This window comes from Sciurus vulgaris, assembly GCF_902686455.1.
Source record: "Sciurus vulgaris genome assembly, chromosome: 1".
Lineage (NCBI taxonomy): Eukaryota > Metazoa > Chordata > Mammalia > Rodentia > Sciuridae > Sciurus > Sciurus vulgaris.
The window spans coordinates 44,347,572-44,370,639 of NC_136461.1; the positions used below are offsets into that span (position 1 = coordinate 44,347,572).

General features: G+C 44.2%; 1 long non-coding RNA gene across 1 annotated transcript in view; it reads left to right on the forward strand.

The window, feature by feature from the left end:
- Positions 1 to 17,405, forward strand: part of LOC306645928 — a 37,503-nt gene extending 20,098 nt beyond the window's left edge. Inside the window, exons 2-4 of the long non-coding RNA XR_013759762.1 lie at positions 7,951 to 8,039; positions 9,214 to 9,391; positions 15,972 to 17,405. This is a non-coding gene — a long non-coding RNA (uncharacterized lncRNA). The remainder of the gene's footprint in view (positions 1 to 7,950; positions 8,040 to 9,213; positions 9,392 to 15,971) is intronic.
- Positions 17,406 to 23,068: the final 5,663 nt, after the last annotated feature.

Genomic DNA, 23,068 nt, shown 5'->3' on the forward strand with positions numbered 1-23,068 from the left:
AATAAAAGGATGAAGGACATTTTGGGTGTGTGTGTGGGGGATTCCAGGAGCATCAAGCAATTTGAGTTAAGAAGATGAGGCTGGAAAGTTATGCTGGGGCTTTCAGCACTTGGATGAGGAATGTGCCTCTTTTTCCTGACGACCACAGGAGGTCATAGAAGAGTTAAGAGTGTGGCAGTGGGCAGGGCAGTGGAAGGGAGTTTCTGACTGGAGACCTGGGCGGAGAGGCAGCAGCGCTCAGGTAGGGGAGGCCGGTGTGTGGCGTGTGGCGAAAGCCTCCTCTTATCCGTCACTGCCTTTCCTTAAGTTAGGTTGCATCTGCCCTGTGCTTACAGGAGACTTGGTACTCAGGCAGCAGGGTCTAACAAACCCTGACTCTTACCAGGCCCTTGTGAGATTTGGGGCAGGAAGACAAGGAAGACATCGTTGACGAAAGCTCAGGAAGTAATACCAGGAATTAAGAAATGGGATGGCATCAAATCAAAAAAACTTCTGCACAGCACAGGAAATGATTAAGAACCTACAGAATGGGAGAACATCTTCGCTAGCTACTTTTCTGACAGAAGATAAATATCCAGAATACATAAAGAATGAAAAAAAATTACCACCAAAAAAACCCCCACTTATAAATGGGTAAATGAACCAGACATACACTTTTCAAAAGAATAAATTCAAATATCCAAAAAAACATGAAAAATATTCAACATTGTTAGAAATGAGGAAAATGCACATCAAAACTACACTGAGATTTCATCTCACAATTAGAATGGCAGACAACAAAAGTACTAACAATAATAAATGCTGGAGAGGATGTGGGAAAAGAGGAATACTTTTACAGTGTTGGTAGGACTGTAAATGAGTACTCTCTTGTGAAAATCAGTATGGAGGTTCCTCAAAAGACTGGGAATAGGACCACCACATGACCCGGCTATACCGGTCCTCAGTATTTATCCTAAGGAATTAAAGTCATACTGTAGCAATACATGTGTACCTGTGTTTATAGTAGCATAATTCACAAAAGCCAAATTATGGAATCAGAGTAGGTGTCTGTCAACAGATGAGGGAAGAAAATGTGGTATATATGAACAATGGAGTTTTATTCAGCCATAAATACAAATGAAATTATATCATTTGCAGGAAAATGGATGGCATTTGAGAGCATTACATTAAGCAAAATAAGTCAAAATCAGGAAGTTAAAGGTTGCATGTTTTCTCTCATATGTGGTAGCCAGAAAGGAAAAAGGAAAAGAAAGGTAGGTGGAAATCTCATGAAAATCAAAGGGAGACCAGTAGAGTAGAAGAAAGGAACCAGAGGAGAGAAAAGGGGAAGGAAAGGGGAAATACTGGGGAATGATATTGGCCAAATTATATGGTCATATTGTATTGCATGTAAGAATATGAAACAAAGAGTCCCACTATTTTGTATAATTCTAATGCACAGATAAAGAGATAGAAAAACAAGAATTTTCCAATAAATAAATACAGTTGGTATCACAAAGGAAAAAAAAAGGTTGAGTTGGAATTCTCAAGGAGTTTAAAATCCAGAGGGTCTATAGGCGCATTGGCAGGTAACTCCTGCATCCTGCATAATCCGTTCTATGCTAGGACAGAGGAAATGATGGGGTTGGGGAAAAAGGGGTTCCATGGCAGGCAGGGAGAGAGCTGGTTCCATGGGTGGGCTTCCTGTAGGAAGTGAAGCCTGAGTTGAACATGACAGTGGGCCAGAGTCACCCAGAGCTATAGTTCTCAGAGTGTGGACCTCAGACCAGGAGCACCAGAGTCACCTGGGAAATTGGGAGAAGTGTAAATTCTTGAGGTCCAACCCAGACCTACTAAATCAGAAGCTCTGGACCTGGGAGCCAGTGATCTGTAACAAGTCCTCTGTGTTGCATGCTTGAGTTTGAGAACCACTGATCTAGACAAGGGAGGGCAGCACTGGTTCCAGACCACGGGCAGGAACGTGAAGGACAGATGGCCAGGCTCATAGTGTAGGTGTGCTACAAGAAGAGCCTGGGAGTCCAGCAGGGGCAGAACACGAAGAAGCCCAAGCATCAGGAAAGGAATGTGGCCTCCATCCTGTAAAGAACGTGGAGCCACGGAAGGGTGTTACAGAGGAAATGACAAGCCCTGATTTCTCATTAGCGGTCACTCAGTGCCAGGTCCCGGGGGCATATGCAAAGCAGGTCCTCGTCAGCCCCTGTTGAACTTATCTGCAAAAAACTGCAGTGGTCTCCTGATCAAAGGACTGGGTGCAGACCAGGCAGGGTGAACAGACTTGCTTCTTGTGCCCACGCTGACGTACGGGTGCCAGCTGCCTGTGTGCAGTGTTGTGAAGGGCTCTGCTCTGGGCAGGGGAGGTAAGGAGCGGACAGGCGCAGTGGCTCATGTGCTACATATTATATTTGAGTTACTTCTGCCAGATAATCAAAACAAAAACAAAAAACAAAACAAAACCACATGTTCTCCAGAGTCTATTCGATCCTAGTCTATACCAACTAGAATCTATTCCAAATCATGTGGCCTGGAGTCATTTGAGGGGCATGGAGTCTCTCTTTCAGGTCCCTTACAATGCAAACCCCTCCTGGCCAACATTCTACCCTTATTCATTTCTTTGGGGTGGGACAGCTGAGGTCCCTAGAGGACCAAAGATGTTACAAGAGACGAGGAATCAACTCATCATTAACACATCATTCAGCCAACAACATCCGTCAGTCACCTGCCACATGCAGGGCTTGGCTCTCAGGAGGGAAGAGCATGCCCAGTTTGCTCAGGAATGACAATATTAAAAAAAATGCTTTTCTATACAAGTTGGCCTCATGGCACAGGAGACTGAATGGGTACCATCTGGGGGCCCTGGAGTGTGGCCCAGAGCAGCCTTCCTCTGGTGTGAAATGGGTTGCAAGACCTGCATTCATCTTTAAAATTTATGCACTCTTAAAATTCCACTCCATAATGTGCAACATCTGGGGCTTGTTTTAATGTAGATATTCTTGACATCACATTGCATTTAAGTCTCTTACCAGTAAATGAAAAGGATGCTCCACGTAGTTGCCCAGTGTTTATCCTACAACTCTGTACATGAGAATTCGTGCTCCAGGTGGAAATGACTAGGGAACGAGCAACAGAAGTCATCAGGTCTGGTTTTGCAAGAATCCTTTACCTTCTAGCTGTGTGACCTCGGATAAATGAACATACCTCTCTGAGTTTGGTTTCTTTATCTGTAAACAGGAGAAGATAGAGAATGGGTAGAGACAAACTATATGAGTATGTGGTACAGTACATAATGGGCCCTTAATAGACTTTAGTTAAATCCCCACAAGGAACCTGACTTGTGTTTACCACAACCTGCTTCAGCATAGATTTAGGCTGAGAAGAATGGAACTGTTAAAGGGTAAATTTGGATTTTGGGGTGACCTTTGCTTTTTCTCCTCACTATAAATAGCACCTTGAGAACACAAAGGAAGGGGGAGTCCTGGCTGATTCCAAGGAGGCACTGCGTTGGACCTTGCAGAGTGGGTAGGTTTTCAGCAGGCTTATGATTGATCGCAAACAGTGAAGAAAGGAACCTAAGGCTGGATTGGTAGGCTTTTGTCTGAGTCTGGAGGGCCTAGCATGCATTAGGAAGTCTAGTTGTTATTCAGTTGGCCATGGGGAGCCATTGAGGACTTCTGAGTGAGAGCAGGGGAGTGACGTGATATCAGTAGGCTAGGTGTTTTTCCCCCTTTGTCCTGCTGTACCCTCTGACTAAACACTTTCTGGCACAGAACAGGTATCCAGTAACTGATTTTCAAGTGATGATTGAAATCTCTTGACAGCAGGCATTTAGGATGGATTGGAGAGAGTATACCTGGGGACAAGAGGGTGGGTTCAGAGGCTGGGCAATCCTGGGATCAGGCTGTGAATGCTGGTCCTGGGGGTTGACCGAGGGGTGGGGTAGAGGAACAGCTGCTTGGAGACTTGGGGAACAGCCCCTCTCATTGAGCACTGACCAGTTTCTGAATTCAGGGAAATCTTCAGGGTGGCATAATTCATCCTGACAGCCTGGGCCAAATGTCTCTCCAGAGCCCCTGCTCCCCTCCCCTGCCGTGCAGACTGGAACACAGTTCGGGCTTGCTCTAGAGCGGAAATGGTCATTTGCATCTGAACATGAAACAGCGGTTTGGAAGCTGCGAGTGGGGGCCAGCTGGTGTGAGCTGGGCTCGCTCACGATTGCAGCCAGCTTGTTTCAATTTAGGGCCTGGGGGTGAGGGGACGGACTTCATATGCACGCGTCCCCGCGGGAAGACACTCACAGACACACCATGCACGCGATGCAACTGGGAGGAGCCTGCAGCCTGACCTTCGCGGCTGCGGAGGGCCTTCCTAGGGGAAGGAAGGGCACAGACTGTTCCCAGTCCCCAGGGTGGTAGCTACTTTTGGAAGTTGACTCAATCTACAGGGAGTCCTGGGGTGACCTGCTGGTCCCCTGGCCCCCTGGGCATTTTGAACACCCACTGTATGTGAAGCATTTTGGAACCTGCTGGCTTGTATAGTGTCCTAGGAGGCAAGTGGTGGAGGAAGAAGCAGGTGGATTGCCAAGTCCTTCTATTGTTCCAAAAAAAATGATAAATAAGTTGAAAAAGTCGCCAGGGTGAGATGTAAGGGGACTTGCTGGAAATTTTGCTTCTCCAAACCACACTCACAAGTGATCTTGTGGTTTTATTTCTTAAAATCAAGGCTGGATACTAATGTATACACAGATCCATAAATGCAACTGGAGCTGGTTTCGGCTCCTCTCACTCTCTTCCTAATCTCCTTTCCCTCATGTCCACCCCTCTTTTGATCTTCTCTCTCTTGCTTGTTACCTTGTAGACACTGCCTGCACAGGATTACTTGCTCCAGGGTCCTCTCCCACTGTCCGCACCGCCTGAGCTACATGTGTTGACCGGCACAGACGCAGGGAATTGTGGGCCCTACGTAGATAGAGGCCAATGGTGAGGCACCTGAGGCTACGGATGGACAAAATGATGAGAAGCCCTTTCATCACAGGGAATGATATTCTGGAAATATCTCAGGTTTAAAGTTGCAGAACTATCAAGACGAGTCTCGTCTCCACCATGTCGTTTGGTAAGGTAGACTAGTGTGTGGAAAGCTCTTCGGCTCCTCTATGTTACCGCCTGCAAGTTGGATGTGATGATCCCATCGTTCTGTCAGGGATGACCGGAGATGATGTGTGCGAGCTGACTGCCTGGCGCACGCCGAGGACAGCTGAGACTCCTGTGACACCCTGTGTACTTTCCCAAGCACTTAGATGAATGAACTCGAGCTTCACAATAGCCTTAAGAAGCACAATAGCTACAGGTGCTCAGTGTTCCTAGGGCCTCCCTCCCCTAACTCCTTTCTTCGAGGAGCCAGAGTCTTGCAAAAAAGCTCTCTGGCAACGCTGGAACAGTCCTCTTCATTAATTAGGTGTTTCATTTTACTGCCAGCCCTTTGTTTCCCCCCTGGAGATCTGGCAGAATTCCCAATAAATTGTATTTCAAGGAAAGAAATAGAAAAAGACAGCGAGTGACTTCCAGGTTGGGGACTGCAAGGTTTCTTTCTGCAGGGAGAACAATTTGACCATTGTCCTCATTAATGGGACTTCCTGGGGAAGCAGCTGTGGGCTTTGCTCCCCAGATTTCTTTTCTTCCCCTTCCCTGTGGTCAGTAGCATTTTATTCTTTCATGGACCATTCTTTATTCCCATAAAGGAAATTGAAGTTTTGGTTTTGGGTTTAAAATAGAGCTGTAGCCAGGGTTTGCTTGGGTCTAAAAAGTGGGACTGAATATTTTGCAAGACCTGCTGCTAACTAAGAATGTCCTTCAGGTGAATACTCTGGGATCGCCTCGGGCTCCACACTGCCATGTCAGAGACAAGCCTTGGTGTCGAACCCTGGATTGACCACACTACTTATTCATGTATATGATGACTCGGGCTCAGAAGTTCAGTCTCTTGCCCTCTGGTTGAGCATCTAACTCCACCAGCAAGGAGGAAGGGGAGCACCTGTGTTGGTGGAACTGGGCATGGCCCAAGAGTGACACTTATTTGAGTTATAGTCCTACCATATGAATATTGGCCACTTTGTTACTTTGTTACTATAAACAACACCTGGTCAACATCCCGATTTCATGGAATGATTGGCATTCCCAAGATTGCTCGGAACCATTGCGCATGCTGTGCTGTATGGAATGCCATTTCCTCCTAGCCATGTGCCTCACTCCCCACATAGTCTTCAAATCTCATTTGAAATGTTGCCTGATCCATGGAAGATGTTCAATATATATTTCTTTGTAGATTTGTCATTTTTTTTTTTTTTTGGCTGCTCAGAGCCTCCTTATACCTAAAGTTTCTATTATATGAATCTCAATAGGCAGACTTGTCTTGCACTAAAGAAGGTGGAAAGATAAGACATTCTCTTTCCTGGCGTCTCTTGCACCTAGGTTTTGCTAGCCAGAAGAGTGCACCTAGATTTTATTCAGAAGCTAGAAAGAAATTGGGACTACTGAAGATGAGAAATTGCACAGTTGCAACTTTCTTCATTTCTGCCAGTGACTGCAAGGACATATTATATTAAATCTGTCTGTATTCCCCTCTAAATTTATGTTCTTTTTTGCTCTCAATCAGAAACTTCAGTTGGTCAAGATTCTTTAGCTAATCATGTGACCTTAACCTCCAGTGGTAGAAGATCTAAACTCATAGCAGATATGAATGTACTGGATTCCTAAATCTTCCAATAACTCTTACCACTAGTCAATTTGGTTCAGTGGTGTGAGAAGCACCAACCAGCCAAGTGGCAGTTTTGACTTCAGTTCATGGAGCCATTGTTGTGTCCCCTAGCAGAAACATTCTTTCCTTGGAAACTAAGACTGCTAAACCATCAGAGTCAAATTTGGCAGAATGGGAGTACAATTTTTGTAAATGGGTCATTAGAGATAATGGTGAAAGAAGCTCCTTCCACTGCTTGGCTCTTACACCTGAGAATTCTGTCTGTCAGCAAATGGTTTTGACTATGAACTGGTCGTTCAGAACATACACTGCATTGTGTAGCACAGTACTTCAACCTTGTGAGAACTGTCATCTAGAAAACACCATATTATCAAGTTTAATAGATCATTCTGTTATTCTAGTAGACTGTTCTTGAAGTTCATAGTAAGACTCATGGTCATGAACCCATGGTCTCATTTATTTCTTGTAAAATTATTCCTGGGTCACAAGAAATACATGTAGGGTTCCATGATGAAAGAATAAGGTATTCTTATGCTACCATCTATAAATGGTGTTTCTAGAAACATAGTGGTCAGGGATGTCCACAGACATATTGGAATCTATTCCAGTGAGGATATATCATTGCCTCCTCCAGGATTTGAGGGTTTGATCACACCAGTGCCTGTGTGATGACTGGAAATGATGCCATACCCTAAGCTCAGCTATGGAGTTTGCTGGTGATGGGTTGGACACTTGCTCCGTAACATAGACTTCTCACCAAAGTTGATCTTGCTATAGCAGTGCCAACCTTCTTTGTGACTGTGACCATTTCGTTCATGAGCCTATTGAGCAAGTGTGAGGGGGGTCTGGGAAAGAAACCAGGAAGCACGGAATCGAACTCTTGACCACCCAACCCTTGAGTGTTCCTTGCACTGAATTGCTTATCGTTTAACACATACACATACACATACATCCTCATGCTTTCTGAACATCCTGAAAGGTTTACCCCAGACCTCCCTGACGCCACCTTTTAGTCTTGTTCTTTCCAACTCCCTGCCCATCTGGCCATCTGGATGACTTCCCTCAATAAGCTCCAAATCTCTCTCTCTGCAACTCAGTGGGAAGGGGATATATTATGGCTATTCAGATACAACTTAGTTTAAGACCTAATTAGTGGAGAACCAGGAAGGCAAAAGGATTGATTTGTTTACTTCTCTCTACCAGCTGAATTCCCCATCCTGGCACTTGGATTTTGAGAAAGGGAAGAAGGCCAAGCACAGGGGAAAGCTCCAGGCGGCCCAGCAGGAGGAGAGGTGAGTCATTTACTTCTAGAGGAATTAGGTTCAGTAATGTTCCATTAATCTGGCTTCATCAGGAAATGAGCTGTGTCACCTAAGAAAATTTTCCAATAACTGAAGCTTACCCTTTCATGTGCCAAACTTGACTTAATCATCTTGGATGGAAGTCTTTCTAAAACTAATTACATGCTTCCTTGCCTGTTTCAGTGGAGTATCCTGCCCATATTATAACCTTTTCTTGAGGACATGGGGACCGTTAAGTCACCAGGTTATAATTTAAGAAAAATAAAGTGTGATTTGCCCCAATAATGAATTTTACCAGCCATGCTGTGAATTTTGAGTTCTTCTTCCTTCTGTAGTAATTTTGTTTTTCATGTTCTTTGGTGACTACGTGACAGATAAGATTGGGATCTGGAATCAGAGGTGAGTTTGCTCTAGCATGTATGTTCTCTGGATTCTAGTGTCCTTGTATAAATAGTCTGTCTCTGACCAGGTGTCTGGAAAGTTATACCACTCAGTGTCATTGGAAGGGTCAAATACAAAATTAAAGGGTAGCTCCAGTACCGTGAAGGCCCCCAGCACATTGTACTTGCTTAATCATAAACATTACTTCCCACTGAATGTGTTAACTCTGTACCTCTCTAAACGTCTAGTTTGTGAGGGTTTATCTGTGCATTTCAAGTGCAAGGTTGTTACTGTGTTATTTGCCCAATCACAGCCAAATGGCACCTAGCACAAATTAGGCAGAGGCTAGGGATTGGGACATGTTTTTCTCATTATCAGGAAGACACACGCCAGCTTTTCAGGGAAAAGGGTTGAATCAGTTTTTCCTATGGGATCCTAGGAGATGCAACAATTCCATAGTCACTGGATCTTTACAATGTTGGCATGCAACTGTCAGCTCCACATTGGATGCCTGCCTCAAGCTTTTCTGTGTTTAAGGGCAACTGCAAATGCATCGTGCTCAACTCTTGGAGGATGGGGAAGGTATTTTCTTCTTAGGCTAGTCATAAACTCTCAGAGCTGCAAATGAAAACCACAAAACCTTTCCATACTGCCCTTCCCCACCCCCATCTTCCTTTTTCTTAGAAGTAAACAACTGTAATTTCATACAAGTGGTAAGGCTTGAACAGCAAGTGGGACTTTAGGAGTGATGGTGTGCTGTTTACAGTTCTTTTTTTTTTTTTAGATTTTTAAGTCCCTGGAGCCAAGACCAGAGCCACATACTGATAAGGCAGGGCACACCTCTAATAGCAACATCCTGCCCAGGATCCTAGGATGCTGGCCTTTCTTGTGAAATGAAGACCCCTTGAGATGGAAAGGAAGGGAAGAGAAGGGAAGGGAAATTGCTATATTTGAAGCACCTGGTATGTATCAGGCTGTATATATGTTGTTTCATTTAATACCAACAATATTCCCACCTATTGTTCACTTCTTGCAAACTTGGAGTACAGTTGGAGAGGTTGAATAATTTGTTCATGTTAGCAGTTCATATAAGAAGAATTTTATTTCTACCATGAGACATGCAGCTCCCATGTCTTTCTCCCTTCCTATCCTACAGAAGGCTACAGAAAGAAAAGCAATATGGAAACTCTAAGGTAAGCCATGCCTTGGATTTTTGATGGAAACTCTAGCTTGGCATGCCAGAGCACAGAAATGACAGTTGTCATAACCTTTTCATACATATAGCACTGGGAAATTTACAAATGTTTTGTCCTCCCTCTCTCGCTTATTTCTCCCTTCCCTTATTTTCTCCCTCCCTCTTTCTGCTCTCTTACAAAAGTGGTGTTGTTGTGTCTATTATATGATCTCTCTGGCTTTGCTTTTACCTCTCAAACGGGCATAACAATTTGTGCATTACTCGCAAGAAGGTTTTTGGGAGATTTTAACTAAGCCACCAGAGTGAATTCCTCTGTTGTATGTTTTCTTAACTCTCAATGTTTGGCAAAATTGCAATTAAATAGTTATACATTTTTTTAAATGGAGAGCTCATAGGTCTTGTTCACTGTGTATCATCAGCATCTCTAGTATAGGAATCTTAACAGAAGAACTAGGACTTGAACCCAAGTCTCATGACTGCTACTAGATGAGTGGAAAGTGAAAACAATGTCTCTAAAGCAATAACAAATGAAAAGAAAAATGGAATGGAATTGAATGATGTTACAAAGACCCATCGACTCAAGTTGCAAGGTCGCTACCAGTGCAGGCTCCACCATGCTGTCTACACCTGCTCTCATGGGTAGATTGGGAAACCTTGGTGCTGAATGAACAGTTTTTAGTTTGCAATACATGGAGGTGCAAAGGGCACCATGTTTGGAGTTTATAAGTCAAGTCGTAATTCCCTTGAGTTTTGTTGAAGCTGCACATTTCCCTGAAAGGTGTCTATTTGGGAAATTGCTGGTGGTCGGAGCTCTGTCCTTGGTTCTTCCTGTCCAAGAAACAGCATAGGTGAGGTTAATCAGACAGTGATGGCCCATGCTCTCTCTGGGCAAGGAAAGAACATGCTCACTGGAGGATTTTGAGGAGGCTAAGTTGATTGTCTAGATCTTGCAAAGGAATCTGGCAAATTCTCCGTCTTTGCACCACATCTATGAAATGCTCTTGATTTGATTGTTCAGTGTCTCAACTTCAAGAGGAAGTGAGGCTGGTTTGGTGCGATGCTTTAATTAGCATCTCTCTTTTTTTCTTATGCCACAGACACCAGTTTGATAATCCCTTCTTTAATTATACTGAGGGTTGTTTTCAAAGCTGATGCCAGTGCAGGCTCCACCATGCCATCCATTCCTGCTGTAACGGGCAGTAACTAACATAGTAATTAGGTAACTACCATATGTTGGAGCTAGGCACTGGGATGCTCCCGTTATGTAATTTAATTCATTGGAACTCTGTTTTAGAGATGAGAGGTCCGAGATGCAACGTCTACAATTGGATATTTTTGTGATAGATACAAGACACAAAATCTGTTTCCATAGAGGAATAGAGGAATAAGAAAAAGGAAACTAGCGTGTATTGGCAACTATATACCAAGCACCTTGCTGAGTTCTGGACAAATCTTGTCTCATTTATGCTCGTTGCACACCTGGGGTGGCTGCTATTAGCATCTCCACTTAGAAAGGAGATAATGGAAGCACAGAGATGTAACCTGTCCAATGCCATGGATCCAGTAAGCGGGGGAAAGTTTGGAGATCTGGTCCATGCGCCACAAAACTTGTCCATCTAATCACCCTCTCTGTAGTGCTGCCTCACAGAACATATGCTGGAGAAGCTGGGGACATCCCACTGAGGGCCCAGGAGGACCTGGAAGCTGCAGTTACAGGAGGATGTGGCACCCCTCACACCCCCCAAGCCTTGCGTGTCTTGACCAGTCCGTGTCTGCAAGCTTCCTCTTATTGTCCCCTGCCATTTCAGAGCTTTCAATCTTGCCTCCCTCCCTATCTAAAAATAAGATTTTGCTTGCACACAGGGCAAAGGCCCTGGGACCCTCCTGAGAAAATCTGCAGAGGAAACAGGACACTGGGTGGACAGCAGAGGCAGGGGCGTTAGCTCCCAGAGCTGGAAGCTCAGGGCGGGAAATGGCACTTCCCCTGTGATTTTATGTTTAGCTGTGGTTTAATTAATAACCGACAAACAAGTCTATAATTAACTTGACTCCCCTTTGGACCAGCCAAGGGAGTAATAATAACAGTCCTTTTCAAGTCCACAGTGGTGCTGGGAAGATGGCAGGGAAACCGGGCTCCCAGCCCTGCTTGCAAAGCGACAGGGGCCTGCAGCCCTCACTTCCCTCCCCCTGCACGTTGCATTATCTATACCAGATGTTGCATTAAAAGAAGAATTACTATACTTCAGGGCTCAAATTATATGTGCCTGATTTATTGCCCTGCTTCAGTTTTAAATGCTACCTTGCAGAACACTGAGAAATGATAGCTTATTATTTGGGACTGATGAAGATATCAAGGGCAAGAAGGGGTTAACTCTTTCCAGGCTGGGACCATTTGGATGATTGTTTTCACTCTCTTTCTAATCATTTCACACTCCCCCACCCTGCCCCACAACCTCCCACCACCAAACACATGCACTTTAGGTTGCTTTTATTTTTAATCTTTAAAGTGATGTGCCCAAGGTCCTATCTTGGTTTCCTTGTACAACAAAGATAAATCTCAAACTTTTAAGTGCTGCATTCAGGATCTGCCTCTGACTATACTTTCTAGCTCCCATTGCTTTCCTTTCCACCTGCTTTGCCCTAAAGTCCTCAGTGATTTGACTTGCGCCTACCTCTCCAGGCTTATTTTGTGTTCCTCTGCCACACTGGCCTCTTCCAGCTTCTGAAACGTCCCACCTAGGAATGGTGTGCATGCTGCTCCTTCTGCCTGGAGCCCTCTCCCCTCTGTCCTTTGTCTGGATAACTTTGTCTATCCCAGCTAGAATGGGACTTCCTGACCCTGGATGTTTATTAGACAATCTTTTCTCTTTAGGCTCATGGCACCAAGGGCATTTCCCTTCTCGCACTTTCCATGGCGTATACCCATTTATTACTATGTGAGGTTATTTCAATTCTCCACTGCATTATAAAACCATAAAACCAGGGATTGACCCTTGCTTGTTCACTACGGTAGTTCCAGAGCCGATCACAGAGCCAGGCCCCACTCCTCACACACCCTGCTCACCAACCCCCTGTAGTAGATATCTTTGTGCCTCAGTTCTCCCATATGTGCCATGAAGGTGACAATAAAACCAGCCTCACAGAGCATTTGTGCAGATTAAGTGAGCTAGAGGATCAAGGTACTCAGAAGGGCCCTGGCTCAGGGTAGATCCTGCATAAAATTTTAAAAGAACATATTCCCTGTACTGTATGCATTGCCTCCAACTAAAGTTCAGTTTGGGTCTTTGCTCAGACTCCGTTTCCTCTGGTCACACCCCTTTGGCTTTGACGCTGCTCTTCTCAGAGCACATGACCTCACAGTGGGCACAGGTCAACCCAAAAGATGGATCGGTTGTGTAAGTACCACTTGGTGACCAGAATGGCAATGATCCCAGACGTGGTTCAGGCAAACCTGACTGTGCCAGCAGTTCAGGGAGCCTGCGAAGGTGACTACCTGGTGGCCAGCAGTTCTGTTCAGTCCAGTGAACTTGAGCTGCATTTGGAGCCCTGTGTGGGGCTGGAGGGTTCGACCCTGGATAATACCAAGGTTTTGCTCTTGGTAAATTCAGGTCAAATGGGAGACAAAAAGGTAATCAGAAGTAGCAATAGAATGGACTGAGTGATCTGAAGGGACCACCCAGGATGGGCAACCAACCTGGCCTGGGGGAGTCACTCAAGGGAGTCAATGCTTGAGCTGGTCCTTGGCAAACACAGTTGACTTTGCCAGGCACTGAACTGAGGACAGAGTTTTAAGAAGAGAGATTGACAGGAAGTAGCTCCAGAGATGTTAGGGAGCAAGGTATTTTGGGAACATAGTTCTGTAAAGACTCAGTGTGGTTGGAGTAGAGAGTGCAGAAGGGCTGTAGGGGGAGAGAACAATCTAGGACTCAGGGGACTCTGATGTCCTGCTAGGGAGCTGGGTTGTATCCTGTAGCTTATGGGCAATAATTGAAGATGTAGAAAGAGACAGTGCCATGGTTACTTCCAGATGCTATAAGACAGTAATCTAGGGCTCATAATTCTGGTGAGATGAAGAAGGGGAACAATGCTTCAGCTACATACACATCCAACTTGTCACCATCTGCAGAGGAGATGACCTATAGTTCACAGGAGCTTCTTCCCTGGGGTCATGTAGACTTCCTGGGATTTACCAGTCTTTAAAACCAAGGGCATGCGTTTACTACCCCATGAAAGCACCAGCTCCCTAGGTGTGGATGGACCTGGCTTCCCATTTTAACTTGGTTTTAGTGGGTTTGAGGGTGTGAGAGTCATGAGAGCACAGGGTAGGGTGGAGAGGAAAGCAGGTAGATTTGCTGAGTTCCTAATACCTATGCCTGGGGCGAACATTTTCTCTTTGAACTCCTGACAATCCTGAGAGGTAGGCATCATCACCCCTGTTCAGAGATGAGAACTGAGACCTAGAAAGCCTAGACAAATGTGCCAGCCAGTGGCTGCCAGGGCTTTGATCTGTTACTCCTCCCATACTCTTTAACTGGCTCATTAACTCTTTAACTCCTCCCATTGCTGCTTTAACTGGCCCTTCGCTTTCTTTAGCACATGGAGTAGAGTGATTCTTTGGTGTATATGTTATTGCTCTACTAGACTGTAAGCTAGACGTGAGTTCAGTTAGCATCCAATACTGGTGTTCCATGTCTAGCTCTCAATACATGTTTGCCAATTGCCCAGCATCCTCTAAAACCTACCAACAGGCACTAGAGGGCATTATGGATATATAATATGAGCAAAACGAAGAGTTATAGATGATTTCATTCACTCAGCTTGTCCTTCCTTCCTCTCTCCTTCCCTTTCTCCTCCCTTCCCTGCCATCTGTCATTCACATATAAAAATCATTGACACTTCATGTGTACAAGACTCTAGGCTAGAGACATTGAGATTAAACCCCTTCTAGTTGCTCACTGTTTTTGGCCCTCTATGTGGGAAAGACCTCAATGGGTTAGATCCTAAGGACACACGGATGGTCCTTCAGTCAGCCCAAGAGTCAGGGGAGCCTGCTCTGAAGAGGCAATATCTGAGCTAGGTTAAAGAAGTGAGTTAAAGATTGCTGAGCGTAGAAGGGGAGAGAGACAGGTACTGTAGACAGAAGGGCTAGCTGAAGCAAAGCCCAGAAAAGATGCCACAAGGTCTGGGGACTGCAAACAAATGGGTAAAGGGCAGGAGGTGGGGCTGGCAGGCCTTGAGATGCTGGTTGAGGACTTTGAAATTTCCCCTCTTCAGAGAAGTCTGCGGAAGAATTTAAGCAAATTGAAGATGGGAGAGAGAAGAAATTCCTTTTATGGTCTATTATGGCTCTTAGATCACTTTGGTTGAACAGGGGATTAGAATATGGTGCCCCAAAATATTACTGCAGGAGACCAGAATCTGCCACTCTAAAATAATGCCTCTTTGGCATAAAGATTATTTTGAACTGATTATTTTTGAGATGTTGAAATGCTTATTTTTGAGAAACTGCAGATATGGGAGAAGCTATATAAACAAAGTAGAAGTCACTTCTTTGCAAGGGAAATTTACAGCTAAAAAAGAAATCCTCATTCAGAAGGGTGTCTCCCTCTTTGTTTCAAGAAGAGAAAGATGATTCCAAATCATTAGAGACTCATCCATGGAGAGGGCATTGACTCAAATCTGCATAACTGTCCCACAAAAGCTCATGTGTGAGACAATGCAAGAACATTCAGAGGTTAAATGATTGGGTTATAAAGCCTTAGCCCAATCAGTGAATTAATCCCCTGATGGGATTAGCTAAGCAGTATCTGAAGGTGGAAAGAGTGTGGCTGGAGAGGTGGGTCATGGGGGTGTGCCTTTGGGATATATATTTTGTATCTGGTGAGTGGAATCTTTCTCTCTCTCTCTCTGTTTCCTGATCATCATATGAGCTGCTTCCCTCTGCCACACTCTCTGCTATGATGTTCTGCTTCACCTCGAGCCCTGAGGAATGGAGCCTGCTGTCGATGCACTGAGACCTCTGAAATTGGGAGACCCCAAATAAACTTTTTCTTCTGTAGGGTTGTTCTGGTCAGATGATTCAGTCACAGCAACATAAAAGCGGACTAAAACAATAGCATACCTTATGAAATCTTATCCTTTTTACTTGTTTTCTTGGGAATCCCCCATAAGCAGTCTTCCCCACACCCTTCTTTGTTTCAGGAGATAATGGTATTTAAACCGAATTCAAAGCTGTCTGTTTGAGAAGGATTCATTTCTCCAGGTCTCTCCCATGAATGCATGAGGTATATATGTTATGTATATATGTTATTAAACTTCTGTTTGTTCTTTTCTTGTTAATCTTACAGGTGCCCCTCATAACTAAGAAGTAGGAAGACTGGAGAGAAAATTACTCTCTCTTCCCTGTAGTTCCAAGGGAAGAAGTCAAAAAACTGAAGAAAAGGCAGCAGATATTGGGACTGGGCGAACTGGATGGAACTGGAAGTCTTTAAGGAAGTAGAATGAATGGATCTTGGTGCCGAGTGGAGTTGAAGGAACCATCAATGATGCCAGTTTTGAGTACCTGAGTAGATGGAGGTGACATTTGCTAGGGTGTAGAAGCAGAGTTAGGAGATGACAAGTTCAGTTTTGAACATACAAATTTAAACTGCTTCTGGTGCATCCAGGTGAAACTGTCCAGCAGGCGGCTCGGTGCATGGTTTGGTGTTTAGGAGAAAGCTCTGGGCTAGAGAGACAATGCTTCCAAGGCACAAGCATACAGATGTTGTTCAAAGTCATGGATGCGAATGAGTCCTTCTAGGAAACCTTCAAACCTAGTGTTTGAAGAAAGAAGAGTTGGAGGGAGAACTTTGAGAATCTCAGCAATTAAGAATCAAGACCTGAAAAACAGTGGGAGAAAAATTCCTTTGAGAATGACATCATCTAATCCCAGGGGAGAAAACTTTAAGAAGGTTTGGTCAACAGTGGCAAAGACTTAAGGTTGTAATGTGAAAGTTCAGGTCCCAGTGCCACCTGATGAAACCAGTAATGAGAGACAGGGTGATGGGGAAACAGCTTTATTGGCAGCAAGCTGGTGGTTGGAAGATGGAAGTCTTCCACTCACATTCCATCTTGCCAGGAGTCCCAGGTGCAGAGCTTATATGGGATTTCTGGGGAGTCTAACTTTAGCCATAGCCTGGTGGGCACCAGAATGTTCATTAATTTTTGTAGGAATCAATTCTCTTGATGTTGGCTTCAATGTTGTCCACAGGTCACCACGTGCCCGGCTGTTCCTGGTTCCTATAACCCCCAAAGAAGATCACTGATTAGAAGGTATTATGACTGACATTGTCCTTTGATGTTTTTCTTATTCTTCATTTCAGGCAAGACTGACTTTATTGGTTAATTATTTGGAGAATGAGGCAAAACAGAAACAGTGGAAAACAAGCCTGCTAGTGTTAGGAACTAGTGAATCCGCTCATCAGCTTCAATGTCAGGAAAAACAAGGACTGAGATGTATGTATTGATCTTAGTAAATTACATCGGTAAAATCTGAGTCCTTGAGGTGCTGGTATAGAGACCCCATTTTAGTGGTTTGAGGAGTGATTAAGAGGTAGAGAAGCAAAGGCAGCAAGTGAAGATGCTGTAGTAGGCACCTTGAGGGTGAAGGCAGGTAGAAATCAGGAAATAACTCCAGAGTACGGAATTAAGTGAGGCATTCTAAATTTAAGAACAGAGAATCTGGGTCACCTTTATGAAAGCAGAATGAATAAAGAGGAAGAGGTTGTAGATCCAAGATGGAGAGCAGACATCAATAGGCCTGTGGTGGCAGGTGAATTGCAGGAAATGGAGGTGATCTTTACCTGAGAGGCACTTTCATCCCAAGATAATTAAATTAAAAAGAGGGGTGAAGGGGACAGAGAGAGAGAGAGAGAGAGAGAGAGAGAGAGAGAGAGAGAGAGAGAGAGAGAGAGGAAGAGAGAGAGAAGAAGAAGAAGGAGGAGGAGGAGGAGAAGGAGGAGGAGGGGGAGGAGGAGGAGGGGGAGGAGAGGGAAGAGGACCTAAATCAGAAAACAGTTGAGATAATTCCTTCAGCCATACCTGTCAGGCTAAGACTTTAGTTTAGTCTTGGGTTTCTCTTGCCCGTCTTTATGGTTTGTTTTGTCTGCTCACCTGAACTTTCATCCAGTTTCCAATCACCCACACACTGGGATATACTCTCTGGTGTCTATGACCCATCCACCCTGGCAGAGCCAGTTCCCATTCCCATGGATGAGATCAGTCATGCTTAGTTTATTATTTCGGTCTCCTTATAAAGCCCCACATAAAGGGCCTTTCCAGATATTGTTAGAGATTGAATAAATGAATGAACACATGCATGCATGAATGACTCTCACTCTAGATCTCTTTCATCCAATCATTTGACAAATATTTGTCAGGCAAATACTATGTGTAAAAAGCACCATGCAGGTTATCTGGGCCACAAGGTTGAATTCAATGGAACACATAGAGCTTGTGGCCTGGATCCTGGAGAGAGGGGGCTTGGAAATGACATCCTGAAATGAATACCTATCCAGAATTCTGAGCTCTCCAGCTTATCGGAGTTGACTTTTACAGTCCGGACTGTTGTTTAATAAGTGGAAAATAAGAATATTTCGTTCAGAATCTGCTACTCTTATGAATCTATGAGTGAAAGAATCAATCAATATACTAATAGATAATTCCTTTCATTCTATTAAGACTATTTAAAGTAAACTATCTTTGAACTCTTGTTTCCCAGAAAGTGTTGACCCTTAGTGAACAGCTGTTCAGTGTCATGGGATTTTGTAAATAGTGACATTTTGCTTATATGTTCTAATTCCAGTTTGTTCCTTCTCAATACCAGTACTTTCTTGGAAAAAACTGTGGCTTCTCCTCCGACTGTAATAAGTAACTAAGGCAAGGCACTTGACCTTCCATTGGGGGAACTTATTTTCAGTTGAGGAAACTAGGTTCTCCTTCATTCTGGTGGCCATTCAGTTGACTTAAAGGCTTGGGAGAGGCCTATTGGAATGACTGTCAGTGAAGAATGGCTTTGCTCGGAATCATGAAGTTGAGTGGGAGAAATCAAGAGTTGTAGCTCTCCCCTTCCCTGTCTTCTGGATGGGCCACCCAGCAACAAATTCCCAGCACAGAGCACTCTTCTACTTTTCAAATCTTCAGAGGAAAAAGAATCTATAGCTTTATTTTTCCTCCATTATGGTTTTTAAAAACGATAAAGGTCAGGAAATGCTGTTACAGACTGATTGATGTCTCAAGGAACTGACAGTGAAGCAGTTGCTAATAAAAATGAAAATAGTATTGGCTGCTGTTCATGGTGTTTACTGTGTGCTTTCCTGGTGGATAGACACGTTATTTGGGTCCTTGTCCAAAGAAGTCAAAACAGGGGGCAGTCTGTGTGGGATACAGATAAACCAGCCTACTCACATCTTAACTTGGCCACCAGGACCCTGGAGCTACAGAGATCACTTAGAAGTGCTCTGGAAGAGTCTATCATTCCCCAAAGGGAACTCTAAACAATACAGAGTTAATCTGTATTAACTGCTGTTTGTTAGGAGTGATAGAGAATAATTAAAAATCTAGAGAGAATATTTTGTGTGTGTGTCAGTTAAAACATAAATCAATAAATAAAGATTGCCAGAGAGAAAAATACTGCACAAAATGATTATGAGACTAATACTATCGGCAAAAATAATTAGGTATTGGGTTGTACAGTTCAGAATCAGAGAATTATTAAGATTCAGAGGTGGGAGAATAGAGGACAAGGCCACCAGGAAGCAGAAAGACTAAGCTGAGCTCACGAAGTGTACATCCCAAAGGCATGCCCCCAGTAGCCCACCTCCTCCATCCACACCCTACCTGCCTTTGGTTACCACCCAGTTAATCCCATCAGGGCAGTGATTCACTGATTAGGTTGAAGCTCTCATAACCAAACCATTTCAGCTTTAAACTTTCTTCCATTGTCTTACCCATGAACTTTGGGGGATCTAAACCATAATGAAGAGTTTGCTCAAGAGTTGCCTTTTATGGGAAGTCTCCCTGACCATCCTCCCCACCACCATTTTTCTATCCGCAGTCATGTGCTCTCAAGGTACATACACGCCTCCTGGTGCTTACCATGCTATTGACTTGCCTATTGCAGTTAACAGACTTCCTCTGTCTAAGTGACTTCTAGAAAGCATAATTTGGTGTTTGGATGATGTTGACCAAATACCTAACTTCTCCACTTCCCTTTTCTTATCTGAAAAATTGTGACAATAATTGTACCTATGCATGTGGGTAATTTTCCATTTGGTCCTGGATCTATTTTTGATGCTCTTTGCCTTGCTCTTTGTTCTGGGAGGTCAACCCTGTGAACTGCATTTCTAGGGCTCCCTTGTTGACAATTTTCTTGTTTGGTTCATAGGAGGCACTGACAGGAGGTAGGGCAGGAGGTAGGTAGTGGAGAGAGAGAGGTTTGTGGTTTTTCTGTTCTTCCCCAGCACCATGTTTCTGGCAGTATTTTGTCCATTCATGTCCATGGGTGGCCCTTCCATGGACCTTCCTGTGTGGCCTTCCTGTGTGGGCACTGGTTTTCTCAGCTTCACCAATGCTGTCTTCTCCCTTGCTCCTGTCCCTTCAATCTAGGGTTGGTAACATCCCCTGTTGTTGCTAGTGTCTGGGTGTCTCATGATTTCTTATTTGTTTCCTGTGGACCTTAGTCCTCTCTAAGTAATTCTTTACTAAAGCTTTAATTTTTTTTTCTTTTAAACTATCTGTGGTTAAATTGACTTCTCTGATGGATACAGTTTTCTAACAGGGCTGTTGTGCAGGCACCCAAATTTTGTTTGCCTCTTCCTACTGCAGTGGGATCAGCTGAGATCCTGTGACCAGTTTAGGGAGGAACTTGCTGCACTGTGAATAGGACTGATTAGTGGTCAGTGCTGGGCCTTTTACTTGCTTACAGTTCTGGCTGCCCCAGCTTTTGTGTTGGAGGAATATCTGAGCATCTCCAACAGGAAAAGCAAAGGGGTCTTATCCTTAGGTTTACTGACCAACTCCAATTTTGATTCCTATTACCTGGCTCCATAGGGGTAATAAAGGTTAGAGACAGATTGAAGGACACATTCTTCTTCCTGTTTGGGTGGAGTCTTAGTCTGCTAGGACTGCTGTAATAACATAATGCAGACTAGGTGATTTGACAAACAGAACTTTATTTCTCACAATTCTGGGGGCTGGAAGTCCTAGACCAAGGTGCTGGCAGGTTTGGTTTCCTCTGACATCTCTTTTCTTGGCTTGCAGATGGCCTCCTTCTTATTGTTTTCTCACATAGCTTCTTCTCTGTGTGCACATACAGAGAGAGAGAGAGAGAGAGAGAGAGAGAGAGAGAGAGAGAGAGAGAGAGAGAGAGGGAGAGGGAAGGAGGAGGGAGGGAGAGAGAGAGGAGAGAGACTGACCTTTGACCTTTGGTGTCTCCTCCTTTCTTTAAGGATACCAGTCCAATTGGATTAGGGCCAACCCTTATGACCTCATTTAACCTCAATTATCTTAAAGGCCCCATCTCCAAATGTAGTCATGTTGGGGTTAGGGCTTCAACATGTGAATTTTGGAGGGACATCAGTCAGTCCATAGCAGCAGTAATGAAAAGCAAGAAGAAGCAGACATACCAGGTCAGACATTTTAGGAGGATCAGTGCCTTCCTTCTGCCATTTCCTGTGTGGATAGATAGCTTTGGTCTTATTGAAACCCACAAATCTGTCCTAGGCTAACTGTTCATCTTTCTGTGGGCTAGAGGGAAAAGCCTGGGCTTCAAATCCATCCAGAAAGTACTAGCCTGCTTTTACATGCTGTGCATTTTAGGACAACCACTTCACTTTCCTGAACCCTTGTTCCCTCCCTTGATTGGGTTATTGGGTGAGTAAATGAGGTAAGCTATAGGAGTGCCTTGAGCAAACTTCTGTCCCTCTAGAGATATTTTTGGAAAAAAAAAAACTGTCAGGAGAATCTCTTCCAACTGCTATTTTTTAGACAGTTCATAAATCATTGCAACTGTCCTAATAATTTTCTGTCTGGCAACCTTCAGCTTTTTATACCACTGACAAACACAACTCCTATCTGTGAGTCTGAATCTAGACAGAGTGGCTTCCTCAAGGGGCAGGGTACCTGGGGATGTGGAAGCAAGCCTGCATGCAGACCTGGTACTGGGGCATGAGGATGAGTCAGGCATTGGCTTTGCCTTTATGGATGCTTGGCATGGGGCTAGAAGATAACTGAGACCCTGAGGATTCAGCATGGAAAGTGCCCAAGAAAGGGGAGTGTGAACAGGAACCAGCTTGGACTTGGAGTCATTCCAGGCTATTGAGGGCAGAGGTCTGAAGGGGCTTCTAGAGGAGGTGTTGCTGTTGCAGGTACCCAGCCCTCAGAGGTGTGGGGAGTTTACCAGAATGAGTGGAGGATAGGGCACTTCAGCAGAGAGAACCACGGGACAGTGAGGAACTTGCTGTTGGAAGACAGAAGTGATGCCATCAGACTTTTGGAAGATTAGGGCTGAACTAAGAGGATTCCTGGGGTCTATGCTGATGGAGGTGAATGGAAGAAAGTTATGGAAATGAGATGCCTGTGGATATGCATCAACAAAACACATCTTCCAAGGGTCTGGAAAGGATGCCCCAGGATGACCTGCTTGGTGGACATTCTCCTGGGGTCATCCCAGACATCTTTTCTAGTAACTCCTACCTACTATGCTTGTGGCTCTCTGTTCTCACTGAAGGTTGAATCTCTGGCAGATGCCATGGGCTGTCAAGTTTGGTGTGTCCAGAATGAGGGCCTGGCCAGGGGTACACCTCTTTCTCCTATAATCTCATTTAAGTAAGTACCCTCACCAAAGATGAATGCTTTTCTTTTAGAATTCTACTTATTTCTAGTTCTACAAGCAATGTGTTCATCACAGAAAATTGGGAACATACAGAAAAATAAAGAAAAGAATTAAAAACACCAACCTGATTTCGAAGGTACCTGATATCAGAGAAAATACAGTTAGAATTTTGGAATACAACTTCCAGTCTTCTACTCTAAGTACATTTTGTTTGTGTCCATATGTATGTTAACATGTGTGTTCCTACAACATAAATATTCATATATTTGAGGCATATAACCTGTACCACATATGCTGGGATTTAAAAAAAAATGGGTCTGGTATTAATAGTAATACTTGTATTTTATTATATTTTACCTCTTTTTGGAATTACAGGACCCCCATCCTGTCCCTCTTGCAATAGCCACCTAAATTATTTCTAGGATGCTAACAGGTTTCTCAAATAACTCAGGAACTACTTCTCCACTTTCTGCACTTTCAGAACTGTGGCCCTTGTGGTGGCATTGTGGAGGCCTCCAGGAATGTACCTGACTTCTTCCAGGGCCCACCATTGAACTTTATCTCCTGGGCAGA